This window comes from Malus sylvestris, chromosome 2 (assembly GCF_916048215.2).
Source record: "Malus sylvestris chromosome 2, drMalSylv7.2, whole genome shotgun sequence".
Taxonomy (NCBI): Eukaryota; Viridiplantae; Streptophyta; class Magnoliopsida; order Rosales; family Rosaceae; genus Malus; species Malus sylvestris.
The window spans coordinates 19,452,448-19,478,682 of NC_062261.1; the positions used below are offsets into that span (position 1 = coordinate 19,452,448).

At 34.9% G+C, this 26,235-nt stretch overlaps 1 long non-coding RNA gene across 1 annotated transcript; it reads right to left on the bottom strand.

Moving 5' to 3' along the window:
* Positions 1 to 21,281: 21,281 nt before the first annotated feature.
* On the bottom strand, positions 21,282 to 26,135 carry LOC126613854 (uncharacterized). Its single transcript, XR_007620204.1, has 2 exons — positions 22,014 to 26,135; positions 21,282 to 21,906 (listed from the first exon to the last, which is right to left on the bottom strand). It is a non-coding gene; the product is annotated as an uncharacterized LOC126613854 (long non-coding RNA).
* Between the last annotated feature and the right edge of the window lie 100 nt (positions 26,136 to 26,235).

Here is a 26,235-nt window from a genome sequence, read left to right on the forward strand (position 1 = left end):
AGAAAGGTCAGAGTGGAATCCAGTTCAAAGAGGCCACTTGCTTCATTAAATTCAGATAAAAAGTTAGAAAATGATGGGTTATGGTACCAAATGAGGCGACTTGCTTAATTAATTTTGGTAGACATAGATGCTTGTGCCATCTTCTTCTTGAGTAGTCTAACGCCAATGTCAGCATCTAAAACTCTAACAAATTCTGCTAAAGTTGTTCTTGTGACTCTCTCAAACTCGCATCTCGGTGGGTTTACAAGGGGTGGGCTAGGTTCAATTTGGTCCGGGTTGTGGGCGACCAAAACTGATGTGGGTATTTTTGTATGCGTAAATGGAGAGAGAAGGTTGAAGAAGGTGAACAGGAAAAATGAGGGGAAGAGATGACTCAGTTTGTGTGGAAAAAACAATTAAAGGAAAGTCAAATAAATTGATTGAGAGAAATGTCAAATAACAAACATGAATGTGATAGTACTAGTTACGAAATAGTGATAATACTAGTGTTTCGTTTAAGAAATAGTCAGTGTTTAGTTTGCAAAACAGTGACAGTACTAGTGTTTCGTTTGATAAATAGTCAGTGTTTAGTTTACGAAACAGTGATAGTACTAGTGTTTAGTTTACGAAACAGTGATAGTACTAGTGTTCCGTTTAAGAAATAGTAGTTTATGAAACAGTGATAGTACTAGTGTTCCGTTTAAGAAATAGTCAATGTTTAGTTTACGAAACAGTGTTAGTACAATGTTTAGTTTACGAAATAGTGATAGTACTAGTGTTCCGTTTAAGAAATAGTCATTGTTTAGTTTACGAAATAGTGATAGTACTAGTGTTCTGTTTAAGAAATAGTCAGTGTTTAGTTTACGAAATAGTGATAGTACTAGTGTTCGTTTGATAAATAGTCAATGTTTAGTTTACGAAATAGCGATAGTACTAGTGTTCCGTTTAAGAAATAGTCAGTGTTTAGTTTACGAAACAGTGTTAGTACAGTGTTTAGTTTACGAAACAGTGTTAGTACAGTGTTTAGTTTACGAAATAGTGATAGTACTAGTGTTTAGTTTAAGAAATAGTCAGTGTTTAGTTTACAAAACAGTGATAATACTAGTGTTCCGTTTAAGAAATAGTCAGTGTTTAGTTTACGAAGAAATAGTCAGTGTTTAGTTTACGAAATAGTGATAATACTAGTGTTCGTTTGATAAATAGTCAGTGTTTAGTTTAGGAAATAGTAATAGTACTCGTGTTCAATTTAAGAAATAGTGATAGTACTAATGTTCGGTTTAAGATATAGTCAGTGTTTAATTTAACAAATAGTGTTCATTTTAAGAAGTAGTCAATGTTCAGTTAAGAAATAATAATAGTACTAGTGTTTGTAAAACTGAAAAATTACGAATTTTCTTTATTTTTGGTCTTGTAGTATTATTACTTAATTTGTTCTAAAAAAATTACAATTTTATATTATTTTTAATCTTGTAATATTATTACTTAATTTGTTTTAAAAAAATTACGAAACAATGATCAAATAAACAAAGGAAAACTAATGAAAAGGACTTGAAAACTTTGAGTTTTAATGATAAGGACAAAATAAAGGGTAAAGTGAATAGTATCAGGATTGACTTTTTAGTGTAAAAATATGGTTTTTCGTTAAAGTGAACAGTACCGGGAGCTTTTCGTTAAAGTTCCCAATAAACAAACAATAAATAAAAAATAAAAAAGTATATTGTTTATTGAGTGAGAGTAGAAGAAGAGTGGGGAGTGGTGAAATGAGAGAGGAGAAAGAAGAGAAAAAGTTGACGTGGAAGGTTGATTTGAGAGAGAAAATTATTAGAATATGTGAAAGAGGAGAGAGAGAGAGAGAGAGAAGGAGGTTAAGGACGATGGGGGTAGTGAGTTGGTGTGGGTGATGTGAAAGAGGGAGAGAAAGAAAGAGGTTGAACGGAGAGTATGTGAATGTGTGTGATGTGACGCGTGATCCTGCGCGTCAGTATGTGTTGGTTTTTTTTTTTTTTATTTAGTTATTATGTAAAACTTTTGTCCTTTTTCATTAAAATTTGAATCATTTTTATTAAAATTTAAGTCATTTTTATTAAATAAAGTTTGTAGATGGTTTTTGGTTAATTAAAAGTTTTGAGAAGTCATTTTCATTAAAGCTCCCATTTAAGAATGGGTACATTTAAATTAAAAAATTGAAAAATTACATGAATGGGTACATATAAGATTAAAAAATTGGAAACCTTTTTATACCATTTCCAATGGTTGGGCTAAAAGCCAAATATTTTAGCCCGGAAAATTTAGCTTTTAGCCCAGAAACAACTTTTCTGCTCCAATTGTTCGAGCCTAAAATTTTAGCCCGAGATTATTAAAGAATGAACTTAGGCTATTTTTTTTGTTAAATTATTTTTTTTTAAAATAAATATGTAGACTATCGTAAATTAATTTTATGAACATTTTAATCTAAAAAAATTTAAATTCCAATAAGTATTGAAAAATTTAAATTCCAATTTCTGGGCTAAATTTTGGGGGGAATCTGGCCTTGGTTTAGCATTTAGAATTTAGCCCAAATTTTCCCCTTGGGTTGGATTGGGTATGGGGGAAATTTTGGAGGGTAATTTGGCTTTTAACCCACTATTGGAGTTGGTCTTATAAAAAATTAAGGGGTACAAACTTATTCTAATTTTTTTTATTTTTTTATTTTGCAAATGTTTTGAATTAAAAATTATTTAGGAGTTTAATAAAGGTGTGAGTATTAAAATCCTAAATCAATTATTAATTTTTATTTTAAAAATTATGTAACTGACATGTAAATTCATTATTGCATTAATGCTAGGAACCTTGATCAAAATCTGAAAACTACTAAGGTTTCAATCAAAGAACATTAGTAACTAAGGACCATATACTAATTTTTCCTCTTTCAAATCCATTCAGTCTAATTAATGCTTTCTAATTTTTGCAGCTGAAGAGTTATCCAAATTGGGTTTAAAAAGAGGGAGGAGGATTATCTACCCTCCTATTCTCATCCCCTTCCCTCCCCTCCTCTCACACATTGTTTTTTGTCTTATTATCTCTATAAAAAATTCAATATAAAATGTTGACGTGGCTTAACCGTGACGGTTCAAATAGGAGGGGATGGAAGGGTAGAGAGATAAGGAGGGTAGAGAATCCTACTCCTAAAAAGAGATGGAGTTTCAAGAGTTTGCAGAGCCTCCTCCTTGTTTAGTTCAAACTCTTCCGGAAGATTGCTTGAATCGCTACAACTATATTAGTTGTTCCTTGGTGTTTTCTTTTTCTTCTTCCATGTTACCCAAAAAAAAAAACCAACCAACAACAACAACTTACTCCTTTATCTGAAATTCCCTCCTCTATATGAAGCCATGTTTTACATACTTCCAGCATTTGGTGGGTTTTGGCTATATATAACATTTTGAAGTTTGATAGCTAGGGTTGTAGTTCATACAATTCAAAAGGAACCCATCTCCACTAGCTCATAAACGTTTTGGTTTACTAGTCTATAACTTATCTTTCTTTGGGTGACTATTCATTTCAGGTCTTTTTCACAATGAGAGGTTTTCTTTTCACCAATTCATCATGTGAGTACAACGCGGACGGAACCATAGACAAATAGACTTCTCGTACCAACCAAACCACATCATCGTCGAGATATTACCTTGAGCCTGAAAAGTCAGATATAATGGTTGGATTTCCCTTCCTATCTTTGTCAAATCCATTTTTTGAGTGTATTAGGTCTTAAATGTAGCAACTTAGAAATTACTAAGAGGGTTGAAATAAACTGCTTGCCCCCAAATTCCTCCAACGAACATGTACAATACAATGTTGATGATGTAAGAAACCTAATTGGACTAAACTAAATTGTATAAGAAAAAAAAATGCAGTTGGCAATTGTACAAACTGGTGGGAGTTGTAAACGTGTAAAATTGCTTCCTATAATCAAGGAAGGGGTGTGATATCCACACACCCCATTTTACTTCTCACACACCATTCTAATTTTCGACCGTCGGATCGGATGAATTGAAGAAGATCAACGGATATAAATTAATAAGGGTGTGTGAGAAGTAATTTGGGGTGTGTGGATAGCACACCCCTCAAGGAATATGTGATGATTTGATCAGGAACAGCTTGCAATCTGAAACTGCAAATAACTATAAAGAACCAATACTCCACGGTAGATGGAAGATGGCAAATGTTATACTTCAATAAAAAAAGGACCCCCTACTCACAAATAACACATTCTGAAAACTCACCATTGGAACATACGGTCTTGAGCGAGTAGAAGAGTTCTTGTGTATGATTAACAACCACCATGGTTGCACCAGGTAAGTTTTTCTCATTACATTTTATCGTGACCTAGCAAAGCATGCTAATATGATTTGGGTTGTTCTTTCATTTGGTATCAAAGTCATGTTAGTAAGCCCTAGGTTCGATGAATTAATAAGAAATCCTAATTCTTTAAGCATGTATTAAATTCGTATGATGATTGCTGCAGTTTTTCTATAGCATGATTAATTGTTCTAATGCCATATGCTGTTGCCAAAGTTTTATTCATTGCAGGAAAATGAATATATGGTTTGGAGATTTGACCACTGTAAGCATTGCACTTTTGTCATTCTAGAATTGGTAGTCATGGTTGCTTCAGTTTCACAAACGATGATCAGTATCTAATTGAAATCTGGTATTTGATTGAAATCAGTGTCTTGATATCTATTTGATATTCATGTTGCAACCAATATGCATAAACTTGTAATAGGACCTTACAATTTTTCTCCGAAAAGAACTTTTCTTCGAATAACATACCATGATATCAAACGTATCCTCAACCTTGAGATTTATCACTACTAATATATGTAATATATGGCTGAGAACATACCTACATGTATGCTATCTGCCCCATTGTTTAAGACTTAGACAGGTACTCATTTTAAATTATGAACAAAGACTTGATTCATGCTGTAACTTGATTTATTATGCAATTAGCCTACCTGAGATTCGTAAAGAGTATTGATCAGAAGTCATTTGAATTACCCAATAAATAAACCATGGGTTTATAGTCTTCGATTTTAACAATTCATGCCGATGCCCATGGTTATCACGAATGGTTTTTGCTCCGAATCATGATTGTTGGGTGCATTCTGAAATTGTTGGGTTTCAAGAACTTGGGGATTAATTACTCTTATATATACAAGAATGGTCTAGGCTTCTAGCATCTACTGTTACATGAAATTGTGGCTTTATTTCCAAATAGTCATGCAATCTCAAGTTATGGTTGTTTAACTGCCAATATATTATTTTATATACTTGGTCAGTTTCTTGCCATACATTTAACTTTCGGTTTGGAAAGTAAAGAATATTTGTGTATTTCTTGTTCAACTAACCCAGAATATACATGATTATGGATTTACGGTTTTTGAAATGATGTCTTTTTCCAGAAAGATTGACATCTAAGTGGTTGTCATCATAATTGTGGAACGATTGCATGTGTTGCTTTGTGTCCTTGCGAATTCCAAATACAATGCAGAAAACAATGGATGATTCACTGAACAGGGATTTGATTGATTTAATATTCCTGGAGAGTCATACATTGCTGGTTGGCCTTTATACAATTGCTTGTGATTATACTTGTTTGCATTAATGCTTTTATTTGTAAGTCTTATTTAGGAATGATGCTAACGTAAAACAACTAAGGCTACAACATCTGGAACAAATAATCATGTTATTTTAACCATTGGACAAATGTTTATTAAATCTTCACCAAAGTGGGATTTTATGAAAATTTTGGTCTGTGTGATGTTCTCTGTTTGGTAGCATATTGGATGGTGGAAGAGATTATATTGCTTGCTAGTGCCGAAACCATTCAGGAAGTAAGTGATGCCTTTATTAGATTATCTTCTTGACGTGGCTTTGATTATTAACTTCAGTTTGAACTCGATGTTGTGTGTGTATGTTAAAGCAAGGTAAAAAGGTTATTGGTACAAACTTTAATATATATATATATATATATATATATATATATATATTGTGTCAAGATTATTGAAACTAAAGTTTTATGCAAGATAACAACACTAATAATCTCTATACCTGAACAAATGTTTGAATAAATCTTCACCAAAGTGGGAATTATTAGGAAATTTTGTTCAAGGGATTCTTAATTGAATTTTGTGAGTGACAGTTTACTGCATGAGACCAATCTTTCAAAGGAGAGAAATAATGAATGGCTTGAACCGTGATACAATGTATTGTATTTTATAAAAGTTTTAAGCCAACTTTGTTCCCTTGTCCAAAGACATGATTTGAGTTGTAACTTGAAATTTTGTGAAATAGCTATGCAAATAAGGATGCATGATTAAGATTGCATAACCGATATTTTATGTCTCTTGCCCAAAGGTGTTACATAAAATTGCATCTCATGGTTATTCACTGAATAACTAGTTCATTTGCATAACGTAGAATTGAGGCTTTGTTGGAAGCATTAGGCAAACTCATTGGAGTTTGATAAAGGATCGAATATGATTGTATCATATTTTGATGTTGTTTCACGTGAAAGGAACGTATGAATGGTTTGAAATGTTTTCAGGGTATAACATTTTTAAGAGAATTAAGTTGACTATTTTCTTGTCCAAATACTTGAAATCTTGGTTGTTTTCTTAATTTTTTACATGGTTGTTATATAGTAAGGTTACATATCAAATAGTGGTTATTTATGTTTCTTGCCCAAAGGTGGAACATAAACATGCATGAACGATGGACATGAAAGATTTGCCTATGAAAGAAGAAGTGAGAAAATGGTTGATAATGATTGAACACATTGATACAAAATCAATGGTTACTGATCCACTCATGAAACCATTGCCTTTAGAGTGCTCAAAGAACATGTCACAAGTATGGGGCTCGAATCCTTGGAGTCTGCTGAAATGTGGGAGTAAGAAATGCGCGTTTACATATATATGTTTGTATGCATGTCATTTTGATTAAGTTATAGTTTCTATAATCTGTCAATTTATATGGAACCTATTGGATTGTATGCATAATTTAATCTTAGTGATTAATCATATTGCAAAACTTATGTCAGTACAATTTGATGTGAGCAATTGATAGGTTGAAATCCAGTAATTGAGTCGTGGTTGTCCAAAGACAATCAATAAAGAGAACTGGATCGATATATAGGAATGAAAGGATGATAAATCCGTTAAAGTTTAACATGACATCATACAGATTAGTTTTGAATGTTTGTAATTTCAGAGTGCATATGCCAATCAGCTGCATATGATTTTCTGGAGTTCAATGTTTGAACTGATCCTGGTAGATGTGAGGATGCTGGTAGCGTAAAGACTCAATGTGATCACTAAGGAATCGGTGTTGTAATCGGCATATTATTTCAATACAATGATTAGTTTACGTCCAAGTGGGAGAATGTAGAAACCTAATTGGACTAAACTAAATTGTATAAGAAAAAAAAATGCAGTTGCCAATTGTACAAACTGGTGGGAGTTGTAAACGTGTAAAACTGCTTCCTATAATCAAGGAATATGTGGTGATTGTGATAAGGAACAACTTGCAATCTAAAACTGCAAATAACTGTAAAGAACCAACACTCCGCGATAGATGGAAGTTGGCAAAGGTTATACTTATATAAAAAAGGACTCCCTGCTCACAAAGAACACATTCTGAAAACTAGGGTTCTATCACCATTAGAACATAAGGTCTTGAGCGAGTAGAAGAGTTCTTGTGTATGATTAACAACCATCATGGCTGCACCAGGTAAGTTTTTCTCATTACATTTGATCGTTACCTAGCAAAGCATGCTAATATGATTTGGGTTGTTCTTACAGATTAAACTTCGCACCCACCAGACAATTCATTTGCCAATATTTGGCAACCATATAGAGGGATATATAATTATGACCTCAACTATGAATACCAGAAAATAGCATTTACCCGAAGAAATTTTGCGTCTGTTGGGCAACGCTGGTCAACATTTAGGTTTTGCCAAAGGGTGTGCGCGATGAAACTTTCACAGGGTAAGATTATATTTGTCCAGCAAACATTTGGTGCTAAGAAAAAAATTAGCACATAATGTGTAAAGGTTTGTCAAAAATTAAACTCATTGGCTGTAAAGGTTTGTCCGACGACACATTTCGTCGGGTCAAGGGTATACAATTTTGAGCAAAGGTCCACAATGACCTATAAAAAAACCACCAACAAACATTTTGCTCGACAGTTTATATATTTGCGCTTGACGTCCCGCAAACCTATTCATTCCCTCCCTCCCTCGCTCCCTCTCCCCTTCCATTTTCCCTCTCCCATTGGCGAATTTAATTTGTGCAATATTAGCCTTAGAAATTGTAGTGTGAAATTTTTAAAATTTTATAATTGTTTATACAAAGTTAATTATGTTTAACTTCCTATAATAAATTCGAAACAACCTTAGACCTGTTTGAGAGTCTGTTGGATGTGAGTGTAGATGCAATATACGTCTCCGCGATATAACTGATTCTTGAATTGTCCAGTTTAGACAGTTTGGGAGTGCATTAGTATGTGTTTAGGGTTTGCAGTGAACGTAGCTAGGTTTCGATCATAAAAAATTCTGTCTATTTTCGCTCTATTTACGGCCATGCCATTGCTTTAATGAGTGGGCTTTGTGGAAGGTTTGGGTTTGAGCTAGGGTTTATTTTTTTATTTTTTTTTGGGTTTGGGCGGATGGGCTTTTGCCTGTTTGGGCTGTAGCTGGGTTTGTTTTGGTTGGTTTCGGTATGGGGTGAGGTGGATGCGGTGACTCACCCACAAGGGCTCACCTGCAGCCTGCAGAATGGCAGAGAGGAGGAGAGAGGGAAGAATCGTGCGTTGCAAAAGGGATGGGAGGAAAAACGGGAGGAGAAAGGGAGGGGTAGGATGAGCGAAGCAAGGGTAGGGGTGCCCGAAAGTTTGTTTTTTTTTTTTTTTGTCGACAATGGGTGCGCAGGGAGACGGCAAGGCAGGAAGGGAGGGCTAGGGGTAGGGTTGCTTTCAGACTTTCGGTTCCATCTGGAAGCCATTTCCGCAAGCATTGATGGGGAAGGCATGGTTGTGTGCAGTTTGTGGGGCTGGCCGGTCAGGAAGGGGTTATTGAGGGAGGTATGGGAGAGTTTGATTTCTCTGTTTCCTCCCTTGATTCAACAGGTAATGCACTGTTTTCAGTTGGTGCGTCCTCTTGACTCAAATTTAAAAATGGTTTCTTGACTGTTTAGTTTGTTGAACAACACCCCTTCCTACTTTCTAAAGCTCATTTTCTTTAGTTTTCCTCAGACCGGCTCACTCCATTCTCTCTCTGTCTTTGTGATTCTGGGTTCCGTTCTGCCATTTTTGCTTCTGAAGAAACCTAATTGCAGGTTCTTTTCCATTTCCAAGCTTCTGTTATGCTTTTGTGCTGCTGTATTTTCTGTTGTTAATGAGGCTCGATTGAAATATGCATCATATTTTTGAAACTCTTTATCTCATAGGTTTTTTGAGTAATATTCTGGAAGTAAGGTTGAATACCAATTGGTGGTCTCTGTCTGAGATTTAATTCTTTTTAAACACTCCTCATAGGCCATTATGATTGATACTTTAATATGATAGGGGAAATGCAAATTAGTGCTCCTTTAGTTTATGTCTATTAAGTCACATTTGGAATTAACAATTACCATGCATCCGATTCTAGGACTTTATATTTACATGTAGGGAGTCGGGTTTTTTGATACAGAATGTAAGTGATCCCACTTCACGTACTCTGAAAATATCTAAGCTTGGTAATGACTTTGACGGGCATGTCTGATGTCTTCTCAAACATGAATAGCCTGTGGGGTTTAAGATTGATATCAATTCCAAATTGTGGAATTGATATCAAAGGCAGATTGTAAAACTGATATCAAAGCCAATGGTAAGTGTTTGGGGGCTTCTTGGTATGATAGTTATGTCTGTTCTGTGTTTGTTTTCTTTCCGTCTGTTCTTAGAGCGTACTCCTTATCCTTTGATGTGTAATTTGTGTTAGCTTAAATGAAAGGATTGTCTCTTCTAAAAAATGATGAATCCAACATGTTACTCTGTGGTCTTCTGATTGCTCTTCTATTCAATATCTTTTAAATCTCACGGTGTGTTCAAAGTTAGAACTAGTACGTTTGTTGCACATTCTTTGTCTGAAGATATTCTAAAGAGCCAGAATTCTATTATGGGGGGGGGGGTGAAGCAAAACATGTGATGAATTTGGATTTTGCAGTCTCTAGATGGTGTTTTCGTTAGGTTTTCTTGGGAGTCAACCCTCTCATCCTTCCCGAAGTGCTTCAATGAGTGTTGTTGATAATTGTGCTCTCTCAACGAACCAAAAAAATTTAGGGAAAAATCACAGCTTCCTTCTTAAATACTGCCCTTTTAACAATGCATGAATGCAGCTTACATGCTCAGAAAAATTTAGGAATGTTAACATTTAACCTGCACGAATTATTAACGCATAAAACTTTAATTTATGTATCTTCTTAGTCAGCTATCACTTTCGAATTTGATCTAGGAACACTGTCAAAATGGTTTTTGGCTGCGTTTTCTTTATTCATCTAACTTGCGCAAAATTTTATATATTTTCTTTTGTTAATTTGACTATTTACTGAAAATGTTTTCCAGCGTCTAGGGTTCAAAGTCTTTGATGAGTTAGTTAATCCTGTTAACCTTTTAGATCAATTAAAAGTGAGGTATACCTTTGTTGCCTCTCACTTCGTCTCTTTGTTCATGGTGCTATAATCTGCCTTCCCCCGCCCTTTCGTTCGTGAAATGTTTGAATGCAATCATCTTGGGAGTCTTAATATGATCGTTCTGTCACAGATTAAGCTCATGTCACAGTCTCAATAGATTTTATGGGTGGGCATGAGTGCTAGAGATTTTTGGTTTTAGCACCTTTTTATGTTCATTCGCACATCTCAATTCAATATTTTTTTTTAGATTATTTATCGCCTCAGATGGAAGAGTGGAATACAAAAAAGGTCATAATGAGAAATGAGACCTTCCCGTTATTAGCTGCTTGGATGGGAAGTGCCATGTTCTTTGTTCAAACGTAGGGGACGAAGTGAAAATTGATGTTTTGAAACTTACCCTTTGTTTGGTGCACTGGCATAGATTGAGTCTATTGGAGCATCACAGTTTTAGTTACTTTATTGAGTCCCTTTGTTTGCCCTTTGAATTCTTACTCTGAATCTCACTGATTTTTTGCAGTTTAGATCGGATTCTCATCACAGCATCGTAATCTACTCTTGCTACTGCCATTAATCTAGGGATTCTGAGGCATTTCATTTGAATCAAGACTTTGGTATGTCACCTGAACGTCAATGCGTTCTTTTCCCGTGCTTTTCGTTTGAGATAGCACGACTTTATGATTTTTTTTTATTGATTGTTTGGTTTTCTCGGCTTATATTATTCGTTTGCTTTCTGCTTTGTTTCTCATTCTTGGTTGTCTCTGTGATCCTCTGATTGTCCAGAGGTTGGATGGTTTCTTTTTTTTTTTCTTCTTTTTTTTGGGTTTTAATTTTGTCTGTATGATTCTGTTATTGTTTGAAGGTCCCTTGCTATCTCTGTGATTCTGGCTTAACCCAGTGTTCTTAATTCTTTATCGAATGTTGTTAGGCATTTTATCTCTGTGATTATGTTATTGGTTGGTTGGTGTTTTCGTTAGGTTTTTCTGATAGTGAACTGTCTCATCCTCCCCGAAGTGCTTTAACATGTGCTGTTGATAACTGCGCTCTCTCAACGAACCAGAATTTTTTTTAGAAAACTCATAACTTCCATACTTCAAGAAAATGAGTGGCCTTTTAACAATGCATGAATGTAGCTTAGATGTTTAGAAAAATTCATGGATATTTACATTCAAATCGCAAGTATCATTAACTCATAAAAAATTAAGTTATGTATTTTCTTTATCTGCTATCACATCAAAATTTGATCTAAAACACTGTCGAAATGCTTTTTGGTTGCGTTTTCTTTAATCATTATCTAACTTTCGCAAACTCTTATATATTTTCTTTTTTAATTTGAGTTTTAAAGATTTTTGACAGTGTTATTCTTCAACCTAGAAGCGAAAAGATTTTTCTACAAAACATAAATATTGACGCTATTTTTAATTTCTGATTCAGGGTAAATAAAATGGTGAAAGAGATTGATTGAAGAGAACAACAAATTCTAGGAGGAGTTTTGGTAAAAAATTTAAGGGAACTTGTTAAGGCTCAAAACGATGAACGAAATCAAGGGACAGCATTGAGATATTCAAACACTGCCTCGGGACCCGGTACAAAGAGAGCAATGAGAATAGAAAAAACAAGGATGGGTTTGCGTGTTCATTGCAGGTTCTTATTCTTTTATTTAGTTCACAATTCATGCTTTTAAAGATAAGAAGTGCAATGCTCTCTCAGATGTTAGTTTTGGGAGGCAAAGTTTTAAGCTTTCTGCATTAAACATCCTATTTTCGGGACGAAATTTGGTGTTTTAAGATGTCATGAACAAATTGTTGCTGGTTGGGTTTTGTGTTATTGTGAATTTACTTGAGATCCTCACTTGATATCCCATTTATGCTTCCTATGCTTCCTTCTGCATAAGGGCCAAACCTGGACATTCATTTTGAGTAGACTCATGCACTTCCTCTACTTTATAGCAAGCTGTGCTGCTGGATTTAAGTTAATTTCTGTAACTTTTTTGTTAATTGTTAAACTGGCTTCTAATTATATATTTTTGCCTTTTATGTTTACTAAGAAATTGATGAAATTAGAATGGAAAGCTATTTATTTGGTCAAAATAGTTGAAAATTCACATTTGCTTAATGATATTTTATTGGTGGAGGTTGAATTTGGTACTTTTTCTTGGGATGCAAAATCTGTGTTGTAATATTAACCGGATATACTCATACTGAATATGTTCATACTTTGATTCTACCTGTTTATTGGGCAATAATCTTCTCCTAAACTAACAATCTGACTATTTGCTGAGTTAGAATTAGTCAAATAGGTTCTTAATCAACTGATTGGCTTAATAGGGTTTTGGTGGCATTTTTTATGAAGGTAATTTTTTGGTGGGTTTTGTGTTTACTGTAGTGAATATTGGGTGATTATGTTAGTGGTATTTGTATTTGGGTTTGGGCTTGATGGGGTTTCTTCTTGATGATTGGTTGTTGGTTATGAACTTAGATTCTTGGGATTTTTTATATTTATTTTGTTAATTAAATGGGATTTTGTGTAATGTACTACTAAGATCGGTGCTTTGCTTTTGGGCGGTGAGAAAATGGGAGGAAAAGAAGCTGTTTTCATTGTTGGTGCTTTGTTTTTGGGCAGTGAGAAAATGGGAGGAAAAGAGGCTTTTTCATTGTTGTGTTCTTTGAAATTAGAAGAGATAAAGATGAAAGAAGAGGCAAAAGAACGTAGGAGAAGAATAAGAAAATGCAGTTGAGTTTTTTTTTTTTTTTTTTCCAACTCATTCAGTTTCCAATATTTTATTACTTCCTGTTTGGCAAAATTCATTCCAATCGTATGTTTCACCACCACTACGTTCTTTTCTTTTACTTTTCCATTGGTTCGTGTCATGTTTGTTTATTTTTTATCAATCAATCTGTTTGGTGGAATTCAAATATTCAATTATTTTTCCTTTCCCCTTTGATGCTGGAGTGTTGATTGGAGGAGTTTAGTGGGAAGAGTTCCCAAGCTCATTCTGCAGATTAAAGGATTGACAGACGCTACCTGCAGAAAAAGTTAATTGAATCGCTCACTGTTTGTTTAATCTTTTGCTCCCTTTTTCGTTTGTTTGATCTCTTGCTCCCTTTTTCGTTTTAATTTCTTTCTATTTTGGTTGTAACAATTCAGTCAATCAAATCTTTGAATTCATTTAAAATTATTCGTGTCATTTAAAATGTTCTACAAAGATGTCCATAATTGTTTTAACTTTTTTAGTTTTTATTAGGCACTTATATGGTTATGCCTATGTTCTCTACCTCCTCCGCTGACTCTTTTTTCTTTTTCTTATTCTTCTCTTTGTGTAACTTCCAAATATGGTGGAATCGGTGGAGCTTCCCACTCGCTTAGGCATCTTTCCGTTCTGAAACAAGGTCCTTCTACCCTGCGCCATCTTCGAATTCACTGCACTTCACCCTGCAGGTACCTTTGAGCCTTAAAATTTGTCTTTTGATTGATTATTTTTTTTGTTTGAATCCTGAGAAAACTTTATATGTACTTTAATCAGTAGCTGTTTTAGCTTTGCAATTACTCTGCTTGCTTGGAAATTAGGTTCCTTTTTATGCTCTTTGTTGCCCAAACTGTGTTTACTTTTAGGGTTTAGGGTTTAGGGTTTAGGGTGCCAACTTTCCTTTTCCCCTTATTTTTTAGGTAATTGATCGTTATGCGGTTTGTAAGTTGGATTTTTCTAACTGGTGGATTATCGAATTGATAAAATTGGAGAATTTGATCAATGTAGTGTCAAAGTGGTGGAGCATGAGTTATGGCAGCAGGAAGAGAAGGGGTTAATTGGTATTCTTTCCGTTCAAGATGCCGCAGAGGCAGCAACAGTGGACTCTATGTTGTCTCAATGTGATTTCTGCTTATTTCTCCATTTTTTACAGATGTGTGGATGCCTATGATTTAGTAAAAGTGAAATCTAAGAGGTTTGTTGTTGTTATTGTTGGGAATTTGCCTAATTTTAGGAATGGGAAGTGATTCTGGTGAACAAAGCTCTAGAGTTCAAGTTTGTACATCTGATTCTCACAGGCTAGATTGATGGAGAAAATCAGCAGGAACTTATTCACTGTCATACAAGGTATACTTGAATCAAAATCTATTTTGTTATGCATTGGATTGTGTTTCTGTTTTATGGCGCCCTAACTTAACTTATAGATAACATAGTGGTCCATCTAATCATGTCATGTGCTGTGACTATTTTTATTTCAATCATTTTAAGTGCCCTTTTAACCGTTGAATAAGTCATGCTTAGTTGAATGTATATAAAAGCCAAGCTGCTTATCTTATCAACCTCATTCACTTATGTGTCCCTTTATTCATTCATGATTGTGTTGAATTTATTCAGGTTAAATGCGTCTAATTCATGCAGTTACGCCTGAAATAGTTGCTTTCTGCCGCAACGCGCGGGCTTATTTTCTATATTATCTATTCTAAAGTTGAGGAGGGATTTGACTGAAACTCAGCTACAGTCAAATTGTTGACACTCGGTTTTGCTTTATTTACACCATTGCCATCATATATGTGGCTGGGTTGGAGGGTAATTATCAAAACTTAGGAGGGTAATTTTGTCTCTGATCAGATTTCGAAATATGTACGGTTTTGCCAGTCTATTCTAAAATGGCCCCTCGACTCTGCATTATTTACATATCTGTCATTGTGTGTGTGGCTGTGCTTCGGCCAAAACTGACGGATTGTGCTGAGAGAGATATGGGAAGATTTGTGGAGGGCTTTCAGGGATTTCCATACAGAGGAAGATGACACAAAGACAGGGATTTCAGCGATTTGCAAATCCTTCCCCTTCACACAGAAACTCTGCAAATCAGTCTTCCTTTCTTTTCTAACCCATCGCCGTTTCATTTCATCTTCGTTCTGGAGCCCTCCCTGTTTTCCACATCTCCTCTCGCACTACCTAAAGCCAAAACCAAACCCAGCTATGCATGAATCAAATCGCAGGTCTCCGACAACCACAAAGGTAAAAACGCTGAAAAAAATATTCCCCTCTGTCCTGTCATTCTCATTTTCAGCAGATATGCAGACGGTTCCTTGTCTAATGCCTTTGTGGGTTTTCAGTGGTGCAGATCTCGATTGACAAGGATGAACATAAATGGATATAACAACACTGAGACCAAATATGAGTGGAGAAGCTGAACCCTTTAGAATAAACGGAAAAAAAAAAAATAGCAGTGGATAAAGTCTCTGCACCAATAGTGACTTGAATTAGATGAATTTTCCAGTCTTTGCATCCGTGAATAAAGTCTCTGATCTCTGTGTGATCTCATTCACGGATCCCTAGATCTTGAATTTGTCTAATATGCTCATGGATGTGCTCTGTTTGTTTTCATGTACAAATTGGTGAATGTTGAACAGAATGCCTGCATGTTGGATCTGTGATTTGGGCTTGAACAAAAGTACCTTTGTGCTGCCTGGATCCTCCACCCCCAAACTTAGAATGAAAGGTTAGCAATAGCATTTTTTTTTACTTACTTTCAAAATTATTTTATAAGTAATTTTTTTATCTGTGAATCGCTTGATTCATTGTTGTAATTTTATATATTACATGATCGCAAGGCTCTTGATATCATTAATTGTTGGTTTTGGTACTTGGCAATGGAAACCCCATCAGATTTTGTTTGCATTGATTTGGGTATTTTTACCAATGTTTTAAAAGGCTTGCCTCAGGGTGCGCCTAGGCGCCTGTGAGGCTGGGCTTGAGGGTTGCCGTCTCTGTTTTGAGGGAGTGGGCGGAAGGCAGCAGAAGGCGTCGCCGAAGCCGCCTAGGCGCGCCTTAGGAGTTTTTTTTATTTTTTTATTTTTTTACTCCCAAACCCAAATTTTGGGTAAGGTTTTAACTGTCTCATACCTCTTCCTTGCACTATATCATCTCTCTGCCTTTTTTTCTGATTTTTATTTTTTTATATAATGGATGTGTGTTGTCTGCGTACATTGTTATTTGTTATATGTGTCTGCTCAAGGTGATTATTGATTAATAATCTTCTTCTTTTTTTAATATAATATATGTGTACGCTCAATGTATATATTAAAAAATTTAGGTCCCGTGAGGCGAATCCCTCGGACGCCTCGCCCACGCCTCACGCTTTTAATACATTGATTTTTACAGAACAAATGTTTATTTTTGGTTGTATTTAGATCAGAATTATTAATTTATTTATAACATTCAAATTTTCCGAGATTTCAATCTATATTTGGTGGTTTTGTGATTCATGGTTGTATTTCGATTTTTGGATTGTAGGTATGTAAATCCTAAGTTTAGCAATCAGTACAATATAGATTAGGCATTGAAACAAATAAAACTAGAGTCATGTTTTTTTACATACTGTTGCCTGTATTTTTTGGTTCTTTTGAGAAGTGCACAGAAAATGCAGTATTTAACGAAAAGACGTATGAATATGATACATGTATAACAAAGGTGTGCATAATGGATAGTATAGACATTGCATAGCTTTAAAATGTGTTTGCACTTTCATGGTGTAGTTAGATTTCTGTTCCGTATTAATTTCGTATTTCATATCATATTATGCTTAAAGAATGTTGTGTTAATTAAAATAGGAGAAAACATTTAGAGCTCTAGCGGTTCTGATGATGGTGTTCTGGATGTTCCAGTGGATGTTGAGGAGTTTTAAGTAAAAGAAAAGCCTTATGTGGAAGAGTTAGAATATAATTGCTATATATGGAAGAGTTGGAATATAATTACTAGGACAGAATTACAAACAATTTTGTAGTACACCTGGAAGACGAGTTTTCATTCCTTTTTGGCTGTTCGTTATTGGTAATAAATTTTAACTACTATTTTTTCCCTCACCCAATATATTATGTTCAGTTCTGGCATTCCCCTCAAAACATCGTTTATGTATCATTTTTCTCTTTTTTCTGTGTTCAGCTCACACACCCTACGTAAGTATTGGAGATTACGATACAGTCAGAGAATCACAGCCTGCATCGCTTGCTTCCTCAGGTGCGTACTTCCATTTTGAGAGTAAAATCAAAACTCTTATTTGCTTTCACAATGTAATAGTTATCACTAACTTTTATTTTTTCTGTCTTATTGTATTTCCCATGTAGAGAGCTAGAACTAGAAGGACAGTAAAATGCTTGAATAATGGAACAGAATTGAGATTATGCCCGAGATATTTGGTCATCTTTCTGCTTTACCAAAGCCAAATCACAATTTGTCTTAACACAGAAAGATGCTCTGTTAATCCAGGGATATGGCACCCCCATTGTTTTTTGGATTAGATTTCGTGCATTATTGAAAAAGTGCTTATGTATGTTGTCTGCAGATGTTACAGTAACAACTGCAAATACAAGTTGAGATGAAGATCATATTCCTTTTGTTAAGCAGCTGGAGTTCATTATCGTCTGCAGTAATCTTCAACTCAAGTTGTATGAAAATGCTTGGGTGCTTTTAAAGTGTTGACAATAGAATCCTTTCCTTCTTTTAACTTAATTAATCTAATTTTCTTTCTATTAAATGATGGAGTAGCCGATCCTAGCCCAATTGAAACTCAAGAAGAGATTGAAATTGGGGAATGCTCACTGAGGCTGGTAAGGAATTGAAATTGGAAATTAGGAAGTGACAACTTTTGTTTGATCTGAGTGCAGAGTCATTGATGGAACTTTTGTTGCAGTATATAATTATAAGATCAAGTGCTCATTGAGGCTTTATTTTTACTGTAGGTAAGTCAAAGAAAGCTAAGAAATAGCAAGGGAAGGATGGTAATTCATTTGAAACTCGAGAAGAGATTGAAATTGGTGAAATGCTCACTGAGGCTGGTAAGGAATTGAAATTGGAAATTGTGAAGCGACAGCTTTTGTTTGATCCGAGTGTTGAGTCATTGGATTGCAAGTCCTCATTGAGGCTTTCTTTTTACTGTAGGTAAGTCAAAGAATGCTAGGACAAAGAAAAAGAAGGATGGTAATTCATTAGAGTTTGTAAGAGTTACTTTTCACTAACAGATTGTCTCGCATGACCTCTTTTTATACTTATGCTACAAGATTCAGGACTCAATTTTAGATATATGTGCAAGTGCATTTCAGCCACATCACCATCGTTCTCAAATTCATATGAAAAACTCATGCAAATTGGACAATGCAAATTCAAAGACTTATTTTACCACGTGGATTCAACTGTTTTGATTGGTTTATGAATTATTTAGATATGGGTGTGCTGAACTGTGGTTACGATTTCAAAACCCGCAGCGGAGAGCGGGTATTTTTGCTAGTATATATCTATATCTAATTAAATAGGGTTGGGAATATAGTTTTAAATGGAAATGGATCCTCTCCTCCTAATCCACCAAGTCCGGGGATTCGGGCCATTAAAATTTGATCACATGGCTACAAACAAGGGTTCATTTTAAAAGTTATAATAACTTTAGCCGTTGGATCAAATTTCAATGGCCCGGATCTTCGGACTTGATGGATTAGGAAGAAAGGTTCTAGAGATGATCCCTTTCCGTTTTAAATAAGTACGTGTAAGTGTAAATAGAGTTGTCAACCCCACCCCTGAACACTTATTTTGTTTCTTATTGTAAATAGGGTTATAAATCGATTTTTATACGTAAGTAAATAATTTGGCATATCATACATATATTTAAAAAATTTGCATGTTTTATACGCTTTTAAAATCTACAACATCGTGAGCACCTTTGCTAGTATCCTTCAATTACATATTTCTCACATATTGAACAACCAATGAGAGACTTCACACAAATAAATACACCATTCCAATGGAATCAAACTTATCCGGCTCATCCGATATAAATGCATTCGTATTATCTTGCAATACTGCTAAAAAAAACAACAAAAATTAACATGGACTCCTTGCTTTATATCTTTATCTTTGCTAGGTAAGCAAATCACATTTTATAAAATCTCAAGACTTATAATACATATCTCCAAAATAACTACTACGATAGTTAAAATCATTAGTAATATCTAGAAAATTTATCAAAAGTCTTGTTTTAAACCATTCAACGGCCTCAATTGCACAGGATAATGTTACAAAATCGAGTCCAAACTAGTCTATTATAAAATAATTAATTAAAGAAAATCTTTCTTCCCTAGGGGAGATTCCAGCATACTACCAGGAACCCCCTCTTCTTATATCTCTGATATGTGACAAGGATATATTCTCTGAGACGAGAGTTTTCAGTGTATCATGAATACAATCTAATATACCAAATGTCATATTATAAGTGGGTTGAAGTTTTTAACCTACCCAAGCACTTGTACCAAAAAAACCTATGCCCATAAAACCGGTTATTAGTAGTTTTAATCAATTATAAGTAGAAAGTCGTTTAATTTTCATCAATAGCGAGTTCGAACTGAATGTATCATTGTATTAAAAAAAGACACACAAGTGCTTCTTCCCCTTTTCCCTTGAACTAATCCTATTGCTAACCTTCGGTTACATTTTTTATTTGATTTTATGTAGTGTTTGTTTTATTTTGTAACTCTGGACCCAAAGTCTTATCATCAACCGAAATTCTTCCGTGTGCTTGCGGTGTCCTGCTGCACGGGACTGATCTGGTCCTCTGCAATCCCAAAATCACAGATTTATATGAGTAATTTCAACACTCTTCAAAACATTTTAAAAAATCTACATAATGCTTTTAAAATTGGGCGTCTATCAGGTCACTAACTTTAAGTGATAACGTTACTAACATTAAGTAATGAAGCTGGTTTTCATCGACACATCATCTATTAAATTGGACGTTTCTTAGGTTAGTAACTTTAAGCGATAACATCACTAGCACCAAAGTGATGACGTGAAGCTGATTTTCATTGAAACGTCAGTGAATCCCAAATAGATACTTTTTAGCCATGTTAACCCTAACTTTGATTGGCCAAAAAGAGCTCCATTGTAAACTTCGACACCAAGTTCACACCTTCACGGATGCAAAGCAAAACCTTGTGATTTTTGTGAGTGTTTATTCGAATTTAAGCATGCGTGAGACCTTTACGCGATAAACCACATTAACCACATTAATGGTGGTGGAAAATGGGGCTGAGTGCTGCAAAACTCAACCATAAATGAATACATAAGATACTAGGCCCTTTAAGGGAAGAGATCCCCATTTTTTTTCGAAAAATAGATTAGTTACGAGACTCCTCCACATCGAACTTCAAATATTCGAACAGTCTATTTGGGGATTAGTTGTGAGACCCCTCCACATCGAACTTCAACGATCCGAACAGTCTATTTTGTAAGTCTCGATTTATAGGTCATCCTTGCAAAAATTAAATTCAATCCGAAGCTCTTTGCCTATTTAATTATCATGATAAAATTTCAATGTTTCTTAGAGAACAAAATGTTCGTCAATTTCTTAAAGCCTCCAAAGATTCTAGTTCGGCCATGATCCGAGAATACTCGTCGTCAAGTTCTTTTATTGCACTTCTAAGGTGTGTCGCCTGCACAAAATAGCAAAATAGAGCCCTTTGTGACAGAAAACTTTGTTCTCCCACCAGCAGTAAGCTATATTATACGTGTAGTGACAATACAAATGACCAACTAGAAACATTCAAGGAGAGAGAGAGAGAGAGAGAGAGAGAGAGAGAGAGAGAGGCATATGTGTATGTGTGTGTGGAAGTAAAGATAGCGGGAATTTATATAAATTTAAAATAGCTACTCAAAATTACATTGATAGCCAACACCGCCAGCAAAAAAGTATAATTCCAGAAATTAACTGTATAAGATGGTTTTGTGATACACATAATCCTTCAGTGTATGCATTCATTTCTCTGCATGTGTGCCTGTATGAATATTCTTGTACTGGTCCAAAACTCAAATGTAGAGTGTAGAAGAGACAGCGGTATCATCCACCGGAGACTGCCCTTTGGTCATTATAGCTCCCAGCTTTCCAAAACTGCCGACAAAGCGGGGCCGGACAGAAAGGTGATGTAGAAGAGACAGCGGTATCATCCACCGGAGACTGCCCTTGGTCTAATATACGAGAGCTACTATGACCGGTACTTAAAGCATTTGAGCTTCTATTTTCTTCAGATTCTCGAATTGCTTGTGGCTTTTCGATAGTTTTTGCTTCGCTATTCGAGCATTAGACTTGCCATTCTGCTGCAATTGTATTCCAATGAGACCTGGCTCCAACTTAACAGGTTTTCACATCCAGCTCCTCTCCAACTTCATTATCACTAGATAAATCCACAACATCTATAACTGGCATCATGCACGCTAACAAAAATTAAACATGCATCCACACAGTAAGAATTTTGAAGAAATAGCAAAAAATGCACCATAACATCAACAAGAAAGCAAGATATAAAAGATCAAAGACAAACCATTGACAATCAACGAACCGACTACCGACGATTATCAAATGGCGATGAACAGATCATCAAATTCGCAGTTATCGACGGCAATGTTGCTGCTCATATCAAAGAGGACAATGTTGATCGATGATGTCGAAGGAGGTGATTGAAGAGGGGGAATGAGACGCTCTGGGTTAGATTAGATTTTTTCTTAAACCCAGTGGCCAAAATGGCACTTGCAGATGAAATTTGCAGAGAGATAGAGGATGAATATTTTGAAAGAGAGAGGCAGAGGAGGATGAAGATGGGATCAAACTATGGCTAGGGTTTTGTTAATTTTAGATTTTTTTTTTTTTTTTTTTTATGCAAATTATAGATTTGTTAAATTAGATATTAGATTCAGAGATGACAGGATTTTAAGGTACGACGTGGTGTAAGGACAACATTCCTCTCCACCACTGTGGTAAGAGTAGCCGAAATTGAAGGAAAGATGAAAGAAAATCGGTTACAGTGGTTTGGGCATGTGAAACGAAGGCATACAGACGCTCTGGTTAGAAGATGCGACTACGAGACAGAGGTTCGGTGCCAAAGGGGTAGAGGAAGACCTAGGAAGACTTTATAAGAGACTCTAAAAAAAGACTTGCAGTACTTGAATCTCACAGAAAACGTGGCACAAAATCGAATGCAATGACATTCTAGGATTCATAAAGCCGACCCCAATTAGTGGGAAAAGGTTTTGTTGTTGTTATATTAAGAAGGAAATACTAATGAAAACCCTAATATGTTGTAAATAGAGGTGTGAACGCCCATTGTAATAAACAATTAAGTATGACCACACCTTTACAACATTGTCAAAGAGAATAGATTTGGTAGATTTGGTAGGTTTGTTCAACATTTTGCCTATAAAAGATTGAAGAACAAAAGAAAGAAGAGAAGTGAGAAACATACATAGAAAAGGGAAAGAGAAAGAAAGAAGAGGTATGCAAGAGAAAATAGCAGTGAGTCAAGCTAGAGAGAAGAGAGAAAATAGTGAGAGTTATTTTGTACTCCTATTTTCAGATAATGAAATAAAGTACTACTGCTGCTCCGAGAACGGAGGCAAACATGCCGAACCTCGTTGATATTGTGTCTTATTTACTTTATATTTCATTGCACACATATCCTCGATTTCATAACTTGTTATCAACCCGAGAAGCTCTCTTTTTGGTGGAAATCACAACGTTATAAATCCAGTGAAGCACTACCTACCTTTTACCTCTATCGGCAAAGTTAAAAAAAATCATTTTACTTTACCTTCATAGTTTTGTACGACTGATTTTCTTAAAGCAAATATACATCTGATTATATAACTATTATTATTATTGGTAGAAAATCTGACAGCTATGTAAACAGTCTATGAACTTCAACTTCTTGACCTCATATTGAAATACTTCATTTTTTGAATGTTATTCATCCGCCCAGTACCTATATAACATATCCAAATTTTAGAAACATCCAACAGTGAGATCGTCGCAGATGTTTGAAACACCAACCCAATTTCCAATTCCGCAGGAAACTGGACAACCATATTATGAGTGCCAAAACTCCATTTTCAGTAGCTCAGATCGAAACGGTTTCTTCACAAAAGTTGTTCGTTATCCTCTTATTCATTTCATACTAAAATTTAAGCCAGATCCAATAGTTTGATCTTTCTATAATTCTCAGACACTATCCGTCCTACATTATCACTGTTAGAAAGGAGAAAGGGAGTATAGTAAGTTAATATTTACTTCTTCCTTGGTATTATTAACTTTGTTATTAATGTGATTGGTGCAGTATAATCACCCATCATATAATCTATATATATTATAAAATGAATGGTACCAATTGACCATCCTCACTCTTCATATATTAATATATATTTATGAATGGCATGACATTGCTGCCCTTCTTATAATAACAATTATTGTCTTTTAAGTTTTAATATTTATGTGAATATGTTAATTGTGCTGAATTAAAACTCATGTCATAATCATTACTTATTTAAAACAATTTATTTATAGTGACTGAATTGCCTTACTCTTCTTTAATTTATTTATTGTACTACATTTTTGTTTATAATGAGTATATATAGGATCCGAAATTTCTTGATCAAATTATAACCTGAAGTTTCTTGATCTTCATCACATAAAAATATTGAACCTAAAGTTCCATCGTGTAAAAAGATCAGACATGAAGTTCCTGGATCCTCATCGTATAAAAAGATCAGACCCGAAGTTCCTTTATCAAAAATTAAAACCTAAAGTTTTTTAATCAATTGAGAGAACATCAGTTCCTCAACTTAATTAAAATGACAGCCATAAGCACCTCAGTTCACATACTATTAAATAAGGACCATAAGTTCTTTGATTCATGTAAATGAGGACCATAAATTCCTTAATCCATGTACATATTAAGTATGAGTATGACTTCCAAAATTATGAACCTAATGATGTTAATGATGTCGATATCGAGAATAAATTTCGAGTACATATATATAATGTTTTGACCTGAAGTTCAAAATTTAAATAATGTTAAGAAATTGAAGCTGTAACATTTTGTGTAGACATGTGTTATATATGGTATGAATTAATTATCGCAAATTTCATCATACATAAATTTCTTCATTTTGGGAATAAGAAAATGGTGAACATATAAAAACTTAATTTTGTTACCATCAAAACTTACACAAGAGATACTTTCATGAATTCAAAATGCCTAAGAATTCATGTGGAAGCATATGATATTAGAAAACATCTTTGCTTAAAAGCTCATTGAATCATATTCATGAAACCAAAAGCTTCCATCGTTTCTTCATTGATTCATATTAATGGAACTAGAAGTTTTCATAGTTTCCTATATCTAACAAACTGAACTAGAAGATTCAGGAATGTAAAAAAACCAAAAGAGATGAAACTTTTTTATACATACGTGTGCATACACATGAATTACAACTACAACAATAAAATAAAATAAAAAGAGCTTTCACAAAGACTGCTCATGTGGAGCCTCAGTACTTGACAGAACCCCAGAAAGAGGAGGCATTGGGGATTGATCAAGTGAAGCATCAATACTTGGTGGAACTACATAAGGGGGAGGCACCAGAGATTGATCATGTCAAGTCTCAGTACTTGGTAGAACTCCAGAGAGTGAAAGCAATGGATTCTTGTGAAACAAAGCCACAAACCTCTAATGGTTACTTTGCATCCGACTTTCGGATTCCTGAAGCTGATCGAGCCTTCTTTTCATGTTCGTTGACTAATTATTTGCAAGTATTTGCAACTCTCTATTTTTCATTTGAGTCCTCTAGTCTCTCACCTAAGACTTGTCACCTCAGCCATTAAGAAATCAATGTGGCAAGTTTGAACAAGTACACGTTGGTCCATGTTGGATGCAGAACTCATACTCTTAACACTGAGAGCCAAATAGTCTTGAACAATCAATTCGTCAAACATTTGAAAGTATTCTTTTATCTTTAGAAGTAAGAGGCTTCCTAACTACTACTGTAACGGTTATATCATTCTTCATTATAAAGTCTCCAGCCGTAAGAGGGCTATTAGAGAATAAGAAGGATGAAAGTCAGATATTGTCTTGAAGATGCACGTCTACATCTTCCACAACACTCAAATCAAAACAACAGTCAGATGGACAAGTATTTTTCAGAAACAATGAAAGAAAAAGAAATCAGATAAAGTGAAATTTCAGAAATACAATAGAAGCAATTTTCACAGGCGGGCAACTTTCCGAGAGGCCATTTTGGATACAATTGATGCATCTATAAAAGAAGAGGCAACAGGGTCACTTGTTTAAAAAATCAAAGAGACACCGCTCTCTGAATTTCAAAAGCCGGATTTTCCTTAATAAAATTCATTTGCACTTCTCAGACACAATTTCAATTTTCTAGATATCAAGAAAAACTCTGTCAAAATATCTCTAACAAAGTTGAAACGCATGAATTTTACTATTCCAATTGCACCAATGTTGCTGACAAGCGTGAATTAGATGGTTCTAACAGCAATACTACCTGCTATTGGGAAATCCCTATATATGTCGACATCCACCTTCCATGGTAAGGTAGAACTCCAAAAATGTCTAACTCTTCTTCCTTGCCGAGAATGCATCTTCAACCAGCCTCTCAAACTCATTTTAAATCAGCATTAAATCCTTCTACTGTTTTCCTTCAAGAGCAAAAGTACCTTATATCATCAGGGTTGAAAGCAAAAGTATCTTATAT